The sequence below is a fragment of the Myotis daubentonii genome, chromosome X, assembly GCF_963259705.1.
Source record: "Myotis daubentonii chromosome X, mMyoDau2.1, whole genome shotgun sequence".
In the NCBI taxonomy this organism is placed as follows: Eukaryota; Metazoa; Chordata; class Mammalia; order Chiroptera; family Vespertilionidae; genus Myotis; species Myotis daubentonii.
In genome coordinates this window covers 21,245,646-21,267,470 of record NC_081861.1, presented here as the reverse complement: position 1 = coordinate 21,267,470, position 21,825 = coordinate 21,245,646, and the positions used below count along the sequence as shown (strand labels likewise).

The following is a 21,825-nucleotide window of genomic DNA, read 5'->3' as shown; positions in this document are numbered from 1 at the left end:
CAATCAAATTTCAATAATATACAATGAACTAAGACTACGAGGGTCAGGAGTCAGGATCTGAGACAGAAGAAAAATGGGAAAAAAAGCAGGCCCTTAGAACCACAACTCAAAGTCTAAAATCCATAGGAAAGACAACATGTGAGGAGCAGATAATACCAGGGAGGTCTTAAGAAGAGGAAGAGCAGATCCAAGTGAGATTGTAATACTCCAAGGACCACTTTGACTGGGAACAGCATTTACAAATCTACAATCTAGGCTTTAAAATTTCCCTTTACTTACCTGTTCATAGGAAAAGTACCAAGAGATCATAGATGCACGTTGAGGGAAACAGCAGTACGATGGCAGGCAGATTAAGATAGTTACCATTCTGTTCATGTAACTTACTTGTGCCTTCAGTGGCTGGAAGTTAAGTTTGACACCTGGCCAATAGGGGCCCAGTAGTCAGTTAGGTAAAAAATTAGGCTGTGTTTTTATTCTGAGTGACTAACATTATATAGGAGAATAAGGGTGCTGCTACTTGGTGGAGCAGAGAAGAGTATGAAGGGAGTTAGTGGGAATCTCCTGGGTTATCCTGTTGTTCTGCAATGCCCAGGGGTAAAGCAATATGGCCCATTACTGAAAGTATACAAGTAGGGCAACTGAAAGCTCAGACCCCCTCAGGAATGAAAACTGGATCATACCTCCCAGGAAAACATCCTAAATAGCAAATAGCTGCCTAAGGGGTATTGATAAGTACCAGAAAAAATGTTTTTTATAAAGTTTTATGAATTATATACTTATGCATATTTAATGCAAACAATATTGAGCATGAAGTGTTTAAATAGTAATATTCCAAATTAGTTTGCCTTGGTTGGTGGCAAATTATATTTTATTGTGTTACCCAGGAAATATCAGAGTTCTTTAAAAAGGAAAACCTTTTAAGTTTGAATTCTAAGTAGGAGGAGACTTCCAGTCAGAGTAAATATAAATTCCTATCTCCTCTCTGCTCCCCTACCCCCCAATTCTTGGCGCTGTGTTCAGGACCATGGGTATGTTGGAGAAAGAATACAGTCATCTAAAAATCTGTGAGCACAGAATGCTCAGGTTAAGGAAATATGGTTATTCTCACCTTTAATCCCCTCTCTCTATCCCTCTCCTTAGGTCTTTTGTTCTTATTCCCATGACCTATAAGATTAGCATGTGTCTTGAATCTCCCCAATTATATGCTGATGGCTGACATTACTAATCAATTATGACATGCTTTCTCATTGAGGTAGACTCTTTACATACTCCTCAACATGGTACTCAAGATAGTTACTATAAATCATGAGATAAGTCAGCTGGAGAAAGACAAACACCATATGATTTCACTTATATGTGGAATCTAAAAAAAAAAACAACACCAAAATAAACAAATAGAACAGAAACAAACTCATAGATAAAGAGAACAAACTGATAGTCACCTGATGGGAGAGGTTTGGGGAGATGGGTAAAAAAGGTGAAAGGGATTAAGAAGTACAAATGGCCAGTTATTAAAAATAGTTATGATGATATCAAGTAGAGCACAGGAAATATAGTCAATAATATTATAACTATGTATGATGTCAGATGGTTAGAAAAATTATTGGGGTTATCATTTTGTAAGTTATATAAATGTCTAATTATTATGTTGTACACTTGAAACTAATATAAAATTGTATGTCAACTGTAATTGAAAAATAAATTTTAAACTGATAAGAACTGATACTACAATTGATCTTAGCCAAAAGGCTGAGATATCAAATAAAATATATTTGATAACTTCAGTCTATAGTATCAGGAAAAATGATTAGGAACAACTATAGGACAGCCTAATCACCTGTTCACTAATTTCTTTTTATGCTGACAGAAAAAGTATAAGGATAGAGAGTTGTATCTATATATTCTAACTAGTAGCCTGGTGCACAAAATTCATGAACATTAAAAGGGAATTAATTAGCGGAGATATTTTAATATTGCTATTTGCCCTTTCTCTATAATAGAAGTGTGAGAGATGAAAGGAAATTAGTAAAATGTACATGAAAATAATATATAAATTTATTAATAAATAAACAGTAACAAAAGGACATAACAACAACAGAGGCATGATATAAAAACGACAAAAACATGATATGAAAACAACAAAAACATGATATAAAAACAACAAAAACATGATATAAAAACAACAGTGATGCAAACAATGACTGATAAAGTGATTAAACTTATTCTAATATCTCCCTGTACACCACATTAAGAGTGAAAACACTTTCAGAGTGCTTGACTAATTTCCCTTGTGATGAAGTATTTAGAACTTTAACTGTAATGTCACATGCTCTTCAAACTCGAGAGAAAGCAACATATAACTGACCATGTGCGAAAACAGGTTCAGGTAGGATATGCCTACTCTGTCTAGAGTTTGTCTTTGTGATTTATTAATAGTCATCACAAATGCTGGCATCATGGGAAGCGTCATTGAATCAATTTAAATGGGAGGCAAGTGTCAGATGGGGACAAATTAATTCTTGGAATCAGAACAACCTCTCCCTCTGCAGATCCTGTTAATACTTCAGCTTCGCTAATGTTAGGTCGTAATCTTTTGATAATAAATCTGGTACCATTACAAAGACCCCATTTACTATTGAGATTTCTCAATAGCATGATGATTGCACCCACTTTAAATTTTAATTTATGACACAGCATTCCCGAAGGAGTAATACTATTAAGAAATTCGATGGGAAAATTTTCCTTTTCAGCATCATCTGTGGAATCAATGGAATCATCACTCAAATATGTGTGAAAATCTCTATCGAGTATATCCAAAATTTCTTCATTTAAATTTTGAACTTGCTCAGTTTTTGGACAAAGAATTACACATTTAAATATATTTTTAATATTATCTATAGATATAGTATTTCCAAAGGTAGCTTCAATAATAGACCCATTACAAATCATTTCACAGGGGATTTCAATAATATCCATTCCTAAATGAAAACTGCTATCAAGTTTGCCATCTCCAAGTTTTACTAACCATCCACTATAAGCAGAATCCTCTGATCTCATATTTGTTGTAAGAGACAACTTTCTGAAACATTCCCAAACATTGCAGTACTTTAAACTCGTTTTTACTATGGTCGATCACATAGCATGTGGTACAATACTGAGACATTGTCAAAAATCTCCTCCAAGAAGGAGAACTTTCCCACCAAATACAACATTCAAATTTCTTTTAGCAATCTGTCTATGGCGTTTATAGGATGACTGGATGCCACAGTGCATTCATCAATAATGAGAAGTTGAGCCTTTTTAATGGTTTTAGCAACTTCACTCTTTATATTGAGTCTAAAAATTGAAGTTTCATTTAATGGAATCGGTAATTTATATTGGGAATGAAAGGTTCTTCCACTGAGAAATAAATTTGCAGCAATTCCTGTAGACACTGTGGGTAAAACAGTACCACCACAACCTCTAATATAATGTATTAAAACTATACAGATATGCAGGTGAATAGGATTCTTAGCTGGCAGGCCCCTGACAGCAAGCTGGCCACCTGTGGATTCAGTGAGGAATGGGGCTCCCTCTTCCCTCCTGTCAGGGTCCAGGGTGCAGGTGAATGGGGTTCCTGGCTGGCAGGCCACTGACAGCAAGCTATCCAACAGCAGATATTGTGAGGAATGGGGCTACCTCCTTCCTACTGTCAGGGTCTGGTTTGAAGGCTGGACTCAGTACTTCCAAGCTCCGCTCCGAGGGCAGGTTCCTGCCTGAAACCTCGCCCTCAGGGAAACAGCTAGGGGAGGGCACAGCCGTTTCCAAGAGGACCCCTGCAGTACTGACTTCCTTCCGTTTGGTCGCGCTTCTGGACGTGATGTTACACCCAGGGTTTTTATATAAGTAGATGCTAGGAGATAAAATAAATACATGCAGAGTGAGGACAGTAGAGTAGAGAGCAAACTAATCCATTGACTAAATATGGACATTGCTTTTTCTAATTCACCTATTACCAGGAAGGCCTACTTAATAAACAACCATAGTGTTAAATGAATAGGTTATTATCCCATTTGATAACAGTGATGAATTGAGAAGCACTACAGCCCTGGCTGGTTTGGCTCAGTGGATAGAGTGTTGGCCCACAGACTGAAAAGTCCTGGTTCGATTCTGGTCAAGGGCACATGCCTGGGTTGTGGGCTCATTCCCCAGTAGGGGGCGTGCAGAAGGCAGCCAATCAATGATTCTTTCTCATAATTGATATTTCTATCTCTCTTTCCCTCTCCCTTCCTCTCTGAAATCAATAAAAAAGAAGTACTAGGAAGTGCAATTATACGGCTACTTAGAGAAAAGGTAAGGTGATTAAAATAAAACATACTACAGCATGCTTAGAAAGTACTTTAATTACACTATGGATTATAATACAAATAACTAATAACAAATAATACACTACTAAGAAAAAAGAAATACCATAACCAGGAAAAAAACAGACAAACTCAACAATTTCTTTCAATGTTAATCCTAAGTAAACTTTATTTTTCCATTATTGAGCTACAGGAACCATGCCACTAACGATCAGCATCAATGAAGTCAAGCTTCTTCAGACACAGTTATCTATCCCAGCTCCACCAGACTCAATAGTCTCACACTTTCTGAAAGCACAGTAAGGAGGAAGTTCTCTATACTGCTCATATCTGATAGGAATCAGGAACTGAATTTTCCTAGACTATCCATTGGGCATGTTTATCTCATCTATGTTGCAAAGGACAAATCTGGTGCTTAAAGAAATCAGAAACTTTAATTTCAAAATGATTCCATTAGAAAACCACATGCCAATATAAACCATGCAGCAGGCAAATGAAATGTTTTTGAAACTTCTTTCTAGGAACTGCTTCATAGTGTGCCTATGAGCAAAAGAATTAAACATAGCCTTATAATATACCATTTTGTGAAGAAGGGTAAATATGTGAGGGAGGCAGACAAACATAGGAGTTAGACTATAATTAGGTGATTTGCCTTTTCCTGCCTTAACAGACCTGAGGTAGAATGCTCCTTTTAGTAATGGTGATTCACAATCAGTGATTTCAGAGTCTGTGTTGGAATGGGGCCAGATAAAATTCTAAAGGGCCTTATGTGTGTAGCATGAAAAGCCCCCCAAATTCGCTCATTGGGGAATTTTATTTTAATTTAGCATATTTTCCAGTTACAGTTGACATTTAATATTATATTAGTTTCAGGTGTACAGCATAGTGGTTAGACATTTATATAACGTAAAATATGATTCTCCTTGGGGAATTTTAATATGAATGATCTCTCACAGCTTCTCAGCTGGCTGAAATACTACCTAGCTTTCTGGGTTGCCTCCATAAAGATTTCTCTGATGGTTTTTATTCTTATTCATCAACCATTCATCCTGTCTCTGAATTTCTAAAGAAGTTATAGAGCCCATACCACTTAACCTCTCTTAATAATGAATGGTATAACTAAAGAAGGTATGAGGAAGGGTAAATATATGAGAGACAAACAGATAGTCAAGGGAATTGGAGTATACTTAGGTTGTTTGCTTTTTTCTGCCTTAAGAGACCTGGGGTAGAATACTCCTCTTAGTAATGGTGGTTATAAGGGGTTAGATTACAGCCGTGGGCAAACTACGGCCCGCGGGCCAGATCCGGCCAGTTCGAAATGAATAAAACTATTGAAAAAAAAGACTGTACCCTTTTATGTAATGATGTTTACTTTGAATTTATATTAGTTCAAACAAACACTCCATCCATGCTTTTGTTCTGGCCCTCCGGTCCAGTTTAAGAACCCATTGTGGCCCTCGAGTCAAAAAGTTTGCCCACCCCTGGACCGTTAGAATATACCAGAGTAAAATACTCGGCCTTTCTGATTCCATCTTGTTCAAGCGTGCTTTGTCCTATGGCCTTCAGGCTAATAGCTTCTGCTTAGTCTTGCATATACTAGTAAACATGCTAATCATTAGAGAAATTATGCTTGTGACTTGAGTTTTGCAAAAACAAGCCCTTATCAGAAAGTGCTTCGCCGGAGGGGATAAGCAGAGTATGTATGTTTCACCAAAGATCGTTGGACACTTGTGACCAGACTCACATCAACTAGGATCAACAGATTAAGCACAATATTCCCCTACCTCTGCTAGCACCAAGATGTCTGCAATTGTTAATCACCTCTAGACCTTCCAATTTCCCCTACCCTCAACATAAAAGAAGCCTGAACTCTATGCTTTCTTAAGATGCAGTGGAGTCTTCTCAAACAATAAACCTTGCCTTACTCCAAACACTGAAATTTTGAGTTTTTGGCCTTTTGATACCACGGATTGGTTGGGTGCATGGATTTTGATTTGTGTCCATGTGCCCCCAGTGGGCAAGTAACTCACTTATTCTGATTCCCATATGTTAAATGAGCATAATAGTAGTAATTTTACCTGTTTCATCAGCTAAAGTGAGGTTCAAATAAGATGATTCTTGCAAATGTATTTTGGAAACTCAAAGCATTTACCAACCACATGCTGTCTAGTGTTTAAGTTTAGTTGTTTCATTGACATTAACAGGTTTTTTCTCCAATCTATAATAATTAAAGCATAATATGCTAATTAGACTGGACAGCTGAACGACCTTCTGGACAAAGCCAGGGCTGCAAGGGCCGAGGCAAGCCACCGTGGCTGCAAGGGCCAAGGCCCTTGCACGAATTTCGTGCATCAGGCCTCTAGTCTATAATAATAAAAGGGTAATATGCTAATTAGACCAGATATCATTTCAGACGTCCTTCCTGACGAAGCCAGGGTCAGAGGGAAGCTAGCCGGGTTCTTGATGCCTGTGGGTGGCCCAGGGGAAGCCAGCTGGGGTCCCAAGTGCCTGCAGGCAGCCCGGGAAAAGCTAGCCAGGATCCCTGGTGCCTGCTGGTGGCCAGAGGATGGAAGCCCGGGTCCTGGGTGCTGGAGGGAAGCCGGTGCCAGTAGCCGGGGGAAGGAAGGCCTACTCTTGGCACAAATTTTTGTGCCTTGGGCCTCTAGTATGATTATAAGTACCTTGAGCATAGAGATCAACTTTAATGTTTTTTTTTCTATCTCCTTATAGTGCTATATATATGATAAATATTTTGAGAATTTGTTTTTACTATTATCATTTACCTTTATATAGTGCTTCACAATTGCCAAAGCATTTTCACATACATTATATCCATTGTGTACCTCCATTTTTATATGCCAGAAGACTGAGATTTCAGGAGACAAAGTGACTTTTCCAAGGTCATACAATTAGTGGAGTTATTAACACTATCACACAGGTCTGCATATTTGCAGTTTATGGCTCCTTTCATTGTATGATTAGACTTTTGTAATCTGGGTACTACCAAAGAGGTATTATATTGTAGGTAGTTCATGCAGTTCTGGTTATAGAAGGAATTTGACTTTGTAAACCATGTAAGTCCTCTGGGAGTGACATATACTCATTCTCTACATTACAGCAGGCTGCAGTTTTTCCATTGACAGCTTTTTTTCTCCATTATAACATCAAGGGTAGTTAGTACATAGCACATGCCCAGAGTGATGTGTGGTTTGGGGCTTCTCCGTTTCAATGTATCCAATTCTTAACTTTTGAGATTGGGTATTTTCCAAGGTCTCTGTTGGGCTGTTCTTTTTTTTTTCTCTTCTACTGCTGCCTACTTTTTGTACTTGTCACTGTGAGCTAGAATTCCCACCAGTAGGTAACCAAGCAAGGGTGAGAGAGGGTGACTGATTTCAGACATAAAATGTAATACCTTTTCACCACATGGCACAAAATGTTTTAGACAAAAGGTTGAAGTTATTGGACAAATATGCATTTTTAAATTATCTAGATATTTCCCCCTTTGTATGCTCCTGGTCCTAAGTGAGTACTGACTGTGCCATCCAAATTAATCCCAAATAAATGTAAGTAGTAAATGAAAAACATTATATCCTAATTATTATAATTAAAATCTAAATTTAGGTCAAATGTGCTCTTTAAATCATGCTAGAGTTTGATAGGAATAATAGTAATAGTGATTCAGTGGGCTACTGAGAAGTCCTTCACACAATTCTCATCAATTTCTATAATGATTTTGACATTTCATCAAAGCCTAGGGGGAAATCAGCAATTATGTATTAGACTTTAAAAATCACAGCATGTTAGAATGTACTCAAGTGACTACAAATGAAATACATTGGAAAGAAACTGCAGTGGGTGTGCATCACAACTAAAATTAGAGTGTCAATATGTCAGCTGCAAAGTGACAGGTCTTACACAAGGTGCTTAAGGTTAATGAGTGATATTTTATTTGGCCAGATTGACCAGAAAATTTTGAAGATGTGAGCTCAGAAAAGCACTACATAAAACAAGAGTAAGCTAATGTAGTTGAAAAAGTAGTAAAATTGTATCACAATGTTGTTAGTAATAATAAAGCAACTGTTATTTATTTGGTACATACAATAGGCCAATGGGCCAGGCTCTGTACACTAAAGCATGAATCTGTATTATCTCTTTTGTCTTCAATTTAACCTTCTGAGGCTGCTCCATTTACTACTGGCAAACAAAGGCTCAGGGAGTGAAAAGTTGGGATTTGAATCTAATACCTACCACATTTCAGAGCCCAGTCTTCTAATCTTCACCTATTATAAATAGGTCTTGTGTCAGAGCTAACATTTGCTGCTATGTGACCTTGGAGAAAACACTTTTCCTCTCTGGAAATTTATCCATATGTAAAATGAGGAGACTTGACTATGGGCTTTCCTATCTGTAAAGTCTTTTACAAAAGAATCCTATATAATAAAACCCTAATATGCAAATTGACCAAACTGCTGAATGACCCGTGGTTGCTATGATGCACAGTGACCACCAGGGGGCAGCAACAGGCCGCCAACCAAGGCAGGTGCCAGCAGGGATCCCTTCCATCACCCTGCCCGCCAGTCACTCTGCAGATGGCCCTGATCACTGGCCAGTCCTAGGGACCCTACCCTATATATTGGGAACAGTCTCTTAGATTTAAAAATTAAACCTGGCAAGGCTACTCTAACACTGAAAAAACAGGATGATGCAGCGATGGCATGCCAGGACTCTGGCTTGCACATTTTGTGGTCAGCCCTGATTCTGACACTTATAACTGTGTGACAAAGCCAATTACTTAACTTCTCTCTGCTTCAGTTTTCCACCCATAAGATGGGGAAAATGGTATTACTGCCTCAGAAGGATCATGTTATGTACTATTTTTTATAATCAGGGCAAAAAATGTAGCTGCCCATACAACAGCAAGATGCTTTTCACCTGTATGAAAAGTATGGTCACTGGTGCATGCAGTGTCCTGAATTGTGAGAGGGCTGTCTAATTGCTGGTTTAGGCCCAACATCCCCCGAGGGGTCCTGGATTGTGAGAGGATGCAGTCTCGCCCCCCCCCTCCATGCACAAATTTCATGCACTGGGCCTCTAGTATGCATATAGACTCTTTAAATGGGATAATGTGCTGTTGAGAAGTGGCATGGGTCGGGGGGGGGGGGCAGGTGGAGCTAATATGAAAAGGAAGTGTAAGCTAAATAGGAATTTAGAGCTTGAATGGGCACTCTTCCTGTGATGTAAGCACCTCCTCTACTTCCAGCCAATTTATACTTTTCTCACCACCCTTTTTTTTTCTTTTTTAGATCCTCACCTGAGGACATGCTCATTGATTTTAGAGAGAGGGAGAGGGAGAGACAAGAGAAAGAGAGAGTTTGATGTAAGAGAGAATATCTGTTGGTTGCCTTCCATGCTCACCCCAACCAGGGATTGAACCAGCAACCCAGGCATGTGCTCTTGTTATCAGGTGCATGGGTAGAATTTCTCTGATGCTAGTCAGAGTGGAGTTCTTATGATATCTTGAGAAAAAGAATTTTCTAAGACTCTCATGGGAAAATGAGATGTGGTAGAAAGGATTATTCATGTGAAATTATATCCCTTGGTTTCCAAAGTCCCATGTCCTTTAAACCAGTCCTGGAAAATGTGCAGCTGGGGCTTCAGCAGAGCTTTAAGCAAAGCCAGTGTCCAACATTTTGGTTCCATGGTGGAGGTAAGTCCAGCACAGCACCAAGCTAATTTTAGTCCATTATGTGGAGTACAGAGCATGAGAGCACACCCCCTGCAATGAAAATCCCAAGAGAGCAAGAGTGCCAAGAGAGTGAATTCTCGTTGTTCACTTATATATCTCAGATTTCGTGCCCTTGCAAGTGGCCACACCTTTTCTGGCCAAGGCCCTGTACGCAGGTGAGACTGACAAACAAGCACCTTGCTACTCACCCAGACCTTACTGGGAATGTGTCTATTGTCTAGTTCCTTTCCCCCAGCAATCTGCAGGGAACAGACCTGAAGAGTGTTAAACTGCAGCTTCATAGCAAAGCTGTACAAATGGCATGCCTATATGATCTGGCCTTCCGTTTGCTCTTTTCCTAGTAATCCTATATAATAAAGAGCTAATATGCAAATGGTCACCATGCCCTCACGCCGTAACGGCTCAGCTATTCAACACTGGGGAGAAAGGAATGGGGACCAGCCAGGCACAAATGAGCTTGTGAGAGAGGAATGGGGACTAGCCAGGCTGTGGCCCAGGAGAGGGACAAGATGCACGCCCCGTGTTCCCAGGCGCCTATGGCTGCGCCTGTGCCTATGGCCCAGTCCAGGAGAGGGACAAGCCACATGCCCCAAGGTCCCTGGGGTCCTGGGCACCAGCAGCTGCATCTGCGCCTGTGGCCTGGAGAGGGACAAGCTGCCCACTCTGCGGTCCCAGGCACTAGCAGCTGTGCCTGTGCCTGCGCCTGCACCCTGGGAGAGGGACAAGCCACCCGACCCGTGGTCCCAGGTGCCTGTGGCTGTGGCCTGGGCGAAGCTGCAGCCAGCCCGGGCAAAGCTGGCCTGTGTCCTGGGTGTCTGCAGCCAGCTAGAGGGAGGGAATCCCAGGTCCTGGGTGCCTGTGACCAGCCCAAGGAAGGAATCCTGGATCCTGGGTGCAGTACAAGGCAGAGTTGGTTAGGAGTGATCAGGCCGGTAGGGGAGCAGTTAGGGGCAATCAGGCAGGCAGGCATAGGTGCTTAGGGGTGAGTGGTTAGGAGCCAGCGGTCCCAGATTATGAGAGGCAGTTGGACATCCCCTGAGGGATCCCTGATTGGAGAGGGTGCAGGCCGGGCTGAGGGACCCCTCCCGTGCATGAATTTTGTGCACTGGAATTCTAGTTAATTAATAACTGAGTTTATTATAACAGTACTAGTGGCCTGGTGCACACATTTGTGCACATTGAAAGGGAATTAATGAGAAGAAATATTTTAATATCACTATTTGCCAAGTCCTGGGTTTGGGTATCTGGCTCCATCCTCCTTCCTGTCAGAGTCTGTGATGGCGCCCATGGGGACACAGCATCAAAGCCGGTGCCCCACAGGGCTGCAGGACTCCCCAGAGTCCCAGAGTCCTGAAGCCCCATGGGGCTGGTGCCACAGGGGACACAGGGCTCGTGAGGGGGATGAGAGTGGTGGCCTGGCCCTAAGAAAACTGCCCTGGACCCCCCTGGGTTACCTCTGAGTTCCCTCGTGAAAAGGGCCAGAGGCGTTGGGGCTGAGGGCAGAGCCAGAGTTGGCAGCGGTGGAAGAAACTGTCATGGCTGGCTCTTTGCCTATCATGGTGGCAGGACTGTGGCAAACAACAGAACATGCCTTGGTAGGAATGTATCTATCAAATGAGCTGGGTAGGGGCTGTTTTAGAATGTGGCTACCCTGCTACCAGGGTTCCGTGTTCTGTTGGGCTTCATTGTCAGGAAGTGAGGTCACTGCTCTTGGGTGGGGATAAGCTCAGGGTAGGGGACCAGGCAGTGACCAGGGAGGTTTTCTGTCATGTTCATACCCCAGGTCAAGGCTGGGGGGTGGACGTGGAGTGTAGGCAGCCCCTGCTAACTCAGGTTTATCCCGACACTGGAGCTGAATCTCATTTCCCCCAGGTGGAGGTGGAGTGGGGGTGGTGTCCTTTGTCCTGATGTTTAGCCCATGGGAGTCCCACAGCCATGTGAGGCAACTCCCCCAAGCCCTGGAGCCCTGCGGGACTCCTGCAATGCACCTCCTGGTCAACTTCCCTCCAGCGCCCTTGCGTATGCAGCATCAATCCAGCCCGGCCCACCTGTATGCACCCGCTGTGCGTGCATCCATCTTGGGATGGCATGAGGGCATCAGGGGTGATGGTGTGAGGACCACCTAGGCTTTTATTAGTAAGATTACCCTGACCTGGAATTGAACCTGCAATCTTTCACTACACAGGACGATGCTCCAACTAAGCCACACCAGTCAAGGTCTCACCACTCTTTTTTTTATTTGTTTTAATTTCATGCTTTTGTTTTTATTGTATGTAGTCCAATTATAAAATATCACATCATATTGTAAGTATACAAGTTCACAATTTTAGTTTTATTTGAGTTTTCACATTTTACAGAGTTTGATTAAAATCACCCCAAAATATTAGTGGTTTTTTTTCCCTTTCGATTTTTTTTCTTTAACATGGTTTATTTTCATTCTGCATTTCTCCCTCTTCATTTTTTTTAATTGATTAAGGTATTACATATATGTCCTTATCGCTCCATTGCTTCCCCCCACCCCCCCACTCTTGCCCTCATGCCCCCTGCTGGTGTCTGTGTCCATTGGTTATGCCTACATGCATGCATACCAGTCCTTTGGTTGATCTCTCCCCCTTACCCCCACCCTCCCCTACCTTCCCTCTGAGGTTTGACGGTCTGATTGATGTTTCTCTGTATCTTGCTCTGTTTTTGTTTATCAGTTTATGTTGTTCATTATATTTCACAAATGAGTGAGGTCATGTGATATTTATCTTTCTCTGACTGGCTTATTTCTCTTAGCATAATGCTCTCCAGTTCCATCCATGCTGTTGCAAATGGTAAGATTTCCTTCTTTTTTACCACAGCATAGTATTCCATTGTTTAGATGTACTATAACACTCTTCTTTGTTATTCTGGGTTTTAGAAAGTTCTAGAGGGAGGGAAAAAAGTATCTGGACATGAGAAGAGAAGATTCTCTTTTGGCTTTTCCTCTTATTAGCTAGAACACTAGCCTCTGAAGTTGAACACATCTTAATGGCCTGAATCTGAAGGAATGAAGACAAGGAGATAGCCCTACAATGAGAGTCAAGAAACAGGCAGTCACCCTAGCCTGTTTGGCTCAGTAGATAGAATGTTGGCCTGCTGACCAAATGGTCCTGGGTTCCATTCTGGCCAAGGGCATGTACCTTGGTTGCAGGCTCCTCCCAGGCCCGGTCCCTGGTCAGGGCTCGTACAAGAGACAACCAATTGATGTGTTTCTCTCACATTGATAATTCTCTCTGTCTTTCCCTCTCTCTTCCACTCTCCCTAAAAATCAATGGAAAACTATCCTAGGTTGAGGATTAAAACACAAAACAAACAAAAAACCTGGCAGTTAAGAAATTCTGATGTGAAGGCAAAAAAAGTATTTTCTTTCTTCCCTTTCTTCAAAAAAATTTCAATATGAGTAATTTAAAAATGTGTTGTAATATTTAATTTTGTAGAAAAAAATATTATATATGTAAAAACCAAAAAAATCTAAAAGCATCCACAACCCCACTGCTTAGAGAACTGAGCATTTTCATGATATTGTTCCATACTTTTTCAAAGTCCAAATTAAAAAAATCTAACTAGGCTATAATTGGAGCATTTCATAATATGCTTTCCCATTTGAGTAAATCTTTACAATCATCTCCGTTACTGTATCCTAGGGCCTTGAGTGACATAGAAATACTCACTACATCTATATCTTTGATATTGCAATCTGGAATACTTGTTACCTACACAAATAACAAATTCTATGACAAGATATTCATGTGATAGGTTCCAAAAAAGAGTATATGACATATTCTGAGGCTTTGTCCTTTCTCATTCAAATATTTCCAGAATGCTTCTCTGTTTCTCAGCACCTTTGGGCAGGAGTGGGGTGAGGGTGGGGTACCATTCCCACTATTTTATATGGTGATTGCTTAATATTAGTAATCTAGACTAAAAATGGGAATGAAAGCATGGATAATTCCATTATGATCAGTCTCTGATCTATGACTGGCAGTATTTTCTCTTTTCATTGTTTACTCACCTTGTCTTTGTTGATAATACTTATAACTCAGTTACTGACTGGTTATGCAGTTTTATTTCTCATCACATCTATGAAAAGGAAATTCTTTAAGAAGCTACTCCAAATTATATCCTTTTTTTTCTTTACCTCAACTTGCCTTCTAACCTGAGATATTTTTAAAAGAGTAATTGGTGTTATTATGTATAGCCATTGTTCTCTAAGGTGGGTCTCTTTAATTTTTAAGGATTTCTTTAGTCTTCTCAAGGTCAGGACAATGTTACAATATAATCTTCTTGAAGATTATATTTTAGGGTTCTGAGAGTCAGGATTCACACTCCTGAGGGGCAAAGATTTCTGAAAACCGTTTTGATGGAAACTGGGGTTCACAATGATCAAAGTCTTCTAATCTGTTACTTTTTTTGAAAACCTAAACAGTACATTATTCCTCCCCTGAGGGTATCCCGTACAGAAATTCTTGTATATCTTCACAGAAGACATGCACCCGAATGTTCATTTTAGCATTATTAGTGATAATAAAAATTATAAGTATCTTAAGTGTTTTGTCAATGGAAGAACAGATAAGTTACATATATTCATATATGGAATGAACTACAGCTACATCCATCATCATGTGTGAATCTAAAAAGTGTCAAACAAAAAGTTGCTGAATTATAAATATGGTAGGATACCACTTCTGCAAAGTTTAAAATCATATAAAAAAGTATACTTTCTAATAAACTAGGATATAATATTTTAATAAATATTCCCAAATCTCAGTGGCTTAAAGCTATGACATGTGCAGCACCTCTGTTCATGAGTAACTCAGAGTCCCAGGCTGATGTAAGCTTCATCTTATCACATGTTTCACTGATCACTTCACAATGGGAAGCAGATAAAGTGACTTGTATAGTAGTTCTTAACACTAGAAAGACTGAAACTTAGTATATACCTATATTGCCCCAAAGCAGTCAAAATGACTGCATTGTGAAAGAATAATATTGGAGTACTCTTCACTTATGTTCCTTAGCTTTTCCAATAACTCACTTCTATTCGACATTTCTTTCATGAATTTAGGGCGCAAAAGAAATAAAATAAACAACTTATTAGAAAAGTATCCTGCATAAAGATTTGAATAACAAGTACTAGTTTAGCTTATTGAGCAACTGCAACTTATCAAGTATCGACAATTTATCATGTACTTGTATGTTATCATGTGACAGTAATCGGAAAAAAAATGAAAACTGTTATTTCAATACAGAGCCGAACTGGTCATATAAGAAATTTACTCAATTCAATAATAAGAGGCATTTGATTATTTAAAATTTCCCCCCCACCCCAAGCAGTCAAAATGACTGCTTTTGGGCAATATAGGTATAACACATATATATATACCAGAAATGAAGGAGGGGGGAGGTAACTACAATTATTAATAAATGCATTTATATGTTGTACAAAAAGTCACAAAATTCTAAGACATTGTGTCCTTATATACATAATTGTTTTTCTAATTGAAATTAAAAAGCAGTCAAAATGACTTCCTTGGGCAATCTAGTGTTAAAGCTTCTGCCTGGAAGTGACACATTTCGTTTTCACTCACATTTCATTGTCCAAAACAAGTCACAAAACCACACTAAACTTTAAGGTGACTGGGAAGTCAAATCTTACTGTGTGCTTTGAGTGAATAACTAATAACTACCAGACTAATATTTTATAGTGAAACATAGTGGTCCATCCTTTGGAAAAACTGCTGTTTGCAACTGCTGTTTGAACTACTCTGTTATTCTTAGTCTCTTATTCTGTAGGTCAACTCTGTTATTTTTAGACTGTAAAATAACTTTGCTTTTGCTTGAATAATAGAAAAGATAAACTTAACTGTCTGACTTTGCAAGCTAGCCATCTAAAGGGGCTGACACCCTGATACTGATAATAATTCCCATATTCTCATGCCAAGTGTTCATCTAAGGTTACAGGTGTCTATATAGATATGTACTCAAGGTTACCAAATTGTCTGTATAGATATGACAGGTGTTTGTTAGATATGATATGTACTCAAGGTTAAGTAAAAATAACTTACACAAGGATCTAAAAGAATATAAAAAGAAAATGCTTCCTCCTTTGGGCATTCAGAATTTGACAGAGGTAATCTGCTCTGAACCTGTGCGCAATAAAGATGACTCCTAACTAATTGGCTCATTAGGCATCTTGTCCAGCTTGCTGATTTGTGATACAACAATAGTTCATATGGATATATACAAATATAGTAAAGGCATACAGATCTGAATGGAAATATTGGACAACAAATTCAGCTTAGTTATACCACTGTGAAGGGAGGGAAGGAAGGGCATGAGATGGGATGAAGAAGCTGGATAACTGGTCTCTACCATTTCAGTTAACTCCCTACCCTTTCCTATTCTGCTCTCTGCCTGGGGAGGCTGACCTGTATTGAACTACATCTAAGCGTTCTCTGGCTTCAGGTTGGGTTTAGACAATGGGGAACTAGGAGAGAAAGAGAAATAGAGAGAAAGAGAGAGGAGAGGGGAGAGAGGAGAGGGGAGAGGGGAGAGGAGGGAGGGAGGGAGGGAGAGAGAGAGAGAGAGAGAGAGAGAGAGAGAGAGAGAGAGAGAGAAATGGGAGAGTATTCTTCTGGTTTCCTCTCTATAAGGTCACCTCAACTGACTAAATCCCTTGACCAGAAGTTTCTGCTACTCTCAAAGTGGCCAGTGCTGTATGGTTATTCTTTGTTGTTGTTTTTTGAATCCTCACCCTAGGATATTTTTTCCATTGATTTTTAGAAAAAGTGGAACAGAGAGGGAAAGACAGAGAGAAATATCCATGTGAGAGAAACACATTGGTTGCCTCCTGCATGTGCCCTGACCAGGGACCAGACCTGGGAGGAGCCTGCAGCTGAGGTAGGTGCCCTTGATCAGAATCAAACCCAGGATCCTTCAATCTGCAGGCCTACTCTCTATCCACTGAACCAAACTGGCTAGGGCTATGATTATTCCTTGGATTTCAGGCCCCTCTCCCTTTCTTATCCATTTTGGCCTAGGAGTAGTAATAGTTTCATTGCTACTAATCCCAAGTTTCTGCACTATCCATTGTACTTCGCCTATACCCACATCATTGTAAATAGTTCCTTTTCCATCAAACTCTCCTGGAATGATCACATAATATGTGTGTCACCATGCTTCTTGTTGGGACCCAGATGGATACATAAAGATAAACAGGGTATTTCATTTGTATTTACAATGTCTATATAATATGCTCAGGTGTTGGCACATAGGTGTTCATTATAATAGTCTCTATACTTTTTATATGTTTAAAATATTTCATAATTAAAGAACTGCATAAATATGTCAAAACACAATGTGAACATCATAATGCCATCACCCTCCAAAAAACTTTAAAATGCCATTTTAATACATATTCTATTAAGTTTCTGCAGCATGGTGATTGAAGTTGGTTTTTGTTCCTTTTCTTGGTGATTTTTCTCAGTTGCATAAAAAGAACACAATAGTATGAATCCTGTTAGTGCTGACCTTTATGAACACATAATAATCATAGTAAATGCAACAAAGCTCATGGCTGGTAGGCATCTCCCTGTGGTCCTTTTCCCACCAGTTGAGTTGTACGCTGACCAAGAATCATTTGTATGTGTTCACAAATCTTTTTATATACTAATTAGCATGATATAATAATTATTTAATGAAATGTTATGGAAACCAATGAGACATAACTGTAAAAATAAAGGTTTTTGTAAAAAAAACAAAACCAAAACTCAGATAAAAATCTTGGGGGAAAAAATGAAGGTGAGCCTCTAAAATAAATTGGTATAAATTAGACATGAGCAAGAAAATGACAAGATTTGGGAAAAATATCAAAATTAGAAGATTTCTTTTAGATTTTTGGGCAAGTTTTTAAAAAAATATTTTTAAACTTATTGTTGAAAGTATTACATATGTCCCCTTTTGTCTCCCATTGACCCTTTATAGCCTGCCCCTGGCCCAGCTCCCACCTCAGACCTCCTCCACCCTTTTGTCTGTGTCCATGGGGTATGCATATATGCATACAATTGAACTGTGACCTCCTTACTCACTCAACCACTGAGCCACATTGGTTGGGCTAAATATTTAGCATAATTTTTGAATCCTATTTTAACTGACTTTCAGCATGCTTATCTACACTAATAAAAGAAAAACATGCAAATTGGTGTCACTCTGCTACATCCACAAGCCACGCCCACCAGCCAACCAGGAGTGAGTATGCAAATTAACCCAACCAAGATGGCGGCAGCCACAGAGCTGGAGCAAGCAGGAGGCTTGGGTTGCCCCTAGTGATGGCCTCCACTCAAGGTTACAAAGTTTCAATTATAGAAGATAAATAAATCCCAGATACCTGCTTCCCTCCACTCAAGGAGGCACTGAAAAAAAAAAAAGAAAAAAGGAGGGGCTGGGACCTTGGGTCACTGCGGGCCATGGCCAACCTGAAAACAGCCCACAGCCCCTCACCCAGGCTGGCCACACCCTCATGGGGTGAAGGTCCCTGCTGGGGGGCTTGGCCAGCCTGCAAACAGCAATCAGTCTCTCATCTAGGCTGCCCAGGCACCCCAGTGGGGACCCCCACCCTGAAGGGGTTGTGGCCAGCCTGAAAACGGCCCTCAGCCCCTCACCCAGGCTGGCCACACACCCCCAGCGGGGACCCTCACCCTATGAGGGCGTGGCTTGACTGCAAACCACCACAGACCCCTCGCCCAGGCCACCTCACGCCCCAAGGGAACCCCCATCCTGATCCGGGACACCCTTCAGGGCAAACCAGCCGGACCCCACCCGTGCACCAGGCCTCTATCTATACTAATAAAAGGGTAAGATGCTAATTAGACTGGGAGATCTTCCAGGAGACCATCCAGTCATTCTTCTGGACAAAGCCATGGTGGCGGGGCCGAGGTAGAGGCAGTTAGAGGCCAAGAGGGGAGGGCAGTTGTGGGTGATCAGGCTGGTGGGGGGCGGGGCCGATGGGGGTAAGCAGGCCATCAGTGGGGTCAGTTGGAGGTGAGCAGGCCAGCAGGGGGGGGCAGTTGGGAGTGAGCAGGCCAGTGGGGAGGGGAGGTGGGGGCCAGCAGGCCAGCAGGGGGGGCAGTTGGGGGTGAGCAGGCTGGCAGGGGAGGCAGTTGGGGGTGAGCACACTGGCATGGGGGGCAGTTGGGGGTGATCAGGCTGCCGGGGGGCATTTGGAGGCAAGCAGGACGGTGGCAGAGGGCAATTGGGGGTGAGCAGGCTGGCAGGCAGAGTGGTTAGGGGTAATCAGGCAGGCAGGCAGAGTGGTTTAGGGGTAATCAGGCAGGCAGGCAGAGTGGTTAGGGGTAATCAGGCAGGCAGGCAGTGAGCAGTTAGGAGCCAGCAGTCCTGGATTGTGAGAGGGATGTCTGACTGCCAGTTTAGGCCTAATCCCTGGAAACCAGCAGTAGGACATCCTTTAAGGGTTCCCAGATTGGAGAGGGTACAGGCCAGGCTAAGGAGCACCCCCTCCCTGTGCACAAATTTTGTGCACCGGGACACTAGTCTTACTAATAAAAGCCTAGGTGGTCCTCAAGCCTTCACATAAGATGGCTACATGCACAGCTGACATATGCAGGTGGGCGGGGCTGGGCTTGACGTTGCATGCATGAGGTTGCTGGAGGGAAGTTGACCAGGAGGTGCATTGTGGGAGTACCGTGGGGCAGCGGCTGCAGGGCAAGACTCAGGGGAATCACCCCATGGGGCTGTGGGACTCTGGGACTCAGGGGAGTCCTGCAGCCTGGCAGGGTGCTGGCCCCGCAGGCTAAACATCAGGGCAAAGGGCACCACCCCTACTCCACCTCCACCCAGGGGAAATGAGATTCAGCTCCAGTGTCGGGATGAACCTGGGGTAGCGGGAGCTGCCCACACTCCATGTCCACCCTCCAGCCTTGACCTGGGGTATGGACATGACAGAAAATCTCCCTGGTCACTGCCTGGTCCCCTACCCTGAGCTTATCCCCACACAAGAGCAGTGATTTCATTTTCTAACAAGAGCAGTGACCTCACTTCCTGACAATGGAGCCCAACAGAACATGGAACACTTTTAGCAAGGCAGCCACATTCTAAAACAGCCCCTGCCCAGCTCATTTGATAGAGACATTCCCACCAAGGCATGTTCTGTTGTTTGCCACAGTCTTGCTGCCATGATAGGCAAAGAGCCAGCCATGACAGTTTCTTCCACCGCTGCCAACTCTGGCTCTGCATTCAGCCCTGACACCTCTGGCCCTTTCCATGGGGGAACCCAGAGGTAACCCAGGGAGGCCCAGGGCGGTTTTCTTAGGGCCAGGCCACCACTCTCATCCCCCTCACCAGCCCTGTGTCCCCTGTGGCACCGGCCCCGTGGGGCTGCAGGACTCTGGAACTCAGGGGATTCCCGCAGCCCCATGGGGCACCAGCTTTGATGCTGTGTCCCCATGGGTGCCATCACAGAATCTGACAGGAGGGAGGAGGGAGCCAGATACCCATACTCAGGACTTGGCAAATAGTGATATTATAATATTTCTTCAATTCCCTTTCAATGTGCATGAATTCACACACCTGGCCACTACTCCTATATAATAAAGAGCTAATATGCAAATAGTCATCACACCCTCACGTAGTCACGCCCTCATACCATCATGCTGTAACTGTTCAGACACTCAACACTGGAGAGACAGGAATAGGGGCCAGTCAGGCATAAATGAGCTTGTGAGAGAGGAATGGGGACCAGCCAGGCTGCGGCCTGGGAGAGGGACAAGCTGCCCGCTCTGCAGTCCTGGGTGCCAGCATCTGTGGCTGTGGCCTGGGAGAGAGACAAGCCACCCATCCTGCAGTCCTTGGCGCCAGTGGCTGCACTTGCGCCTGCAGCCTAGGAGAGGGACAATCCGCATGCCCCTTGGTCCCGGGCGCCTGCAGCTGTAGGTGGCCCAGGTGAATCCGGCCCAGGTCCTGGGTGCCTGCGACCATCTGGATGAGGGAATCCTGGTCCCAGATGCAGGGTGAGGCAGAGACGGTTAGGGGCAATCAGGACAGCAGGGGAGCAGTTAGGGCTATCAGGCTGGCAGGGGAGCAATGAGGGGTGATCAGGAAGGCAGGCAGATATGGTTAGGGGCAATCAGGCAGGCAGGCAGGCAGGCAGATGGGTTAGGGGCGATGAGGCAGTCAGGCAGGCGAGTGGTTAGGAGCCAGTGGTCCCAGATTGCGAGAGGCGGTCGGACATCCTGTGAGGGATCCCAGATTGAAGAGGGTGCAGGCCAGGCTGAGGGACTCCCCTGTGCATGAATTTCATGCACCTGGCCTCTAGTATTATATGAGGTCTTCTATATTAGCATAGAAAAAATACTTGAGAAGTAATATATAAATATTTTAAATACCCTTATTTCTTGGTAGTATATTATAGGTGATTATTTATTTTATTTACATGTCTTTTTCGTTTTCCACATATTTTATAAAAAACATTTATAATTTAAAGGGCTATCTTAAAAATAATGAAAATAACATAGAAGAGTAAAAATGGCCTAGATTACAGGGTAATTCTCTAGTATTTACCTCAGTAATCTTTCTATTATTGAAATAGGAATTTTGGGGTGAAAAAGACAGGTTTTAGGAAATTTTAGAAATTAAGGGGACCATGGAGGAAGCATAGGACTTCAGAGCAGCAGAAGGTATATTTCCATAGAATCGGGA

The 21,825-nt window shown here is 42.3% G+C and overlaps 2 pseudogenes; both read right to left on the bottom strand.

Moving 5' to 3' along the window:
* The window catches only part of LOC132223422 (threonylcarbamoyl-AMP synthase-like), a 62,687-nt pseudogene that overhangs the window by 21,295 nt on the left and 19,567 nt on the right, over positions 1–21,825 (bottom strand).
* Positions 1,646–1,758, bottom strand: LOC132225471 (U2 spliceosomal RNA; annotated as a pseudogene).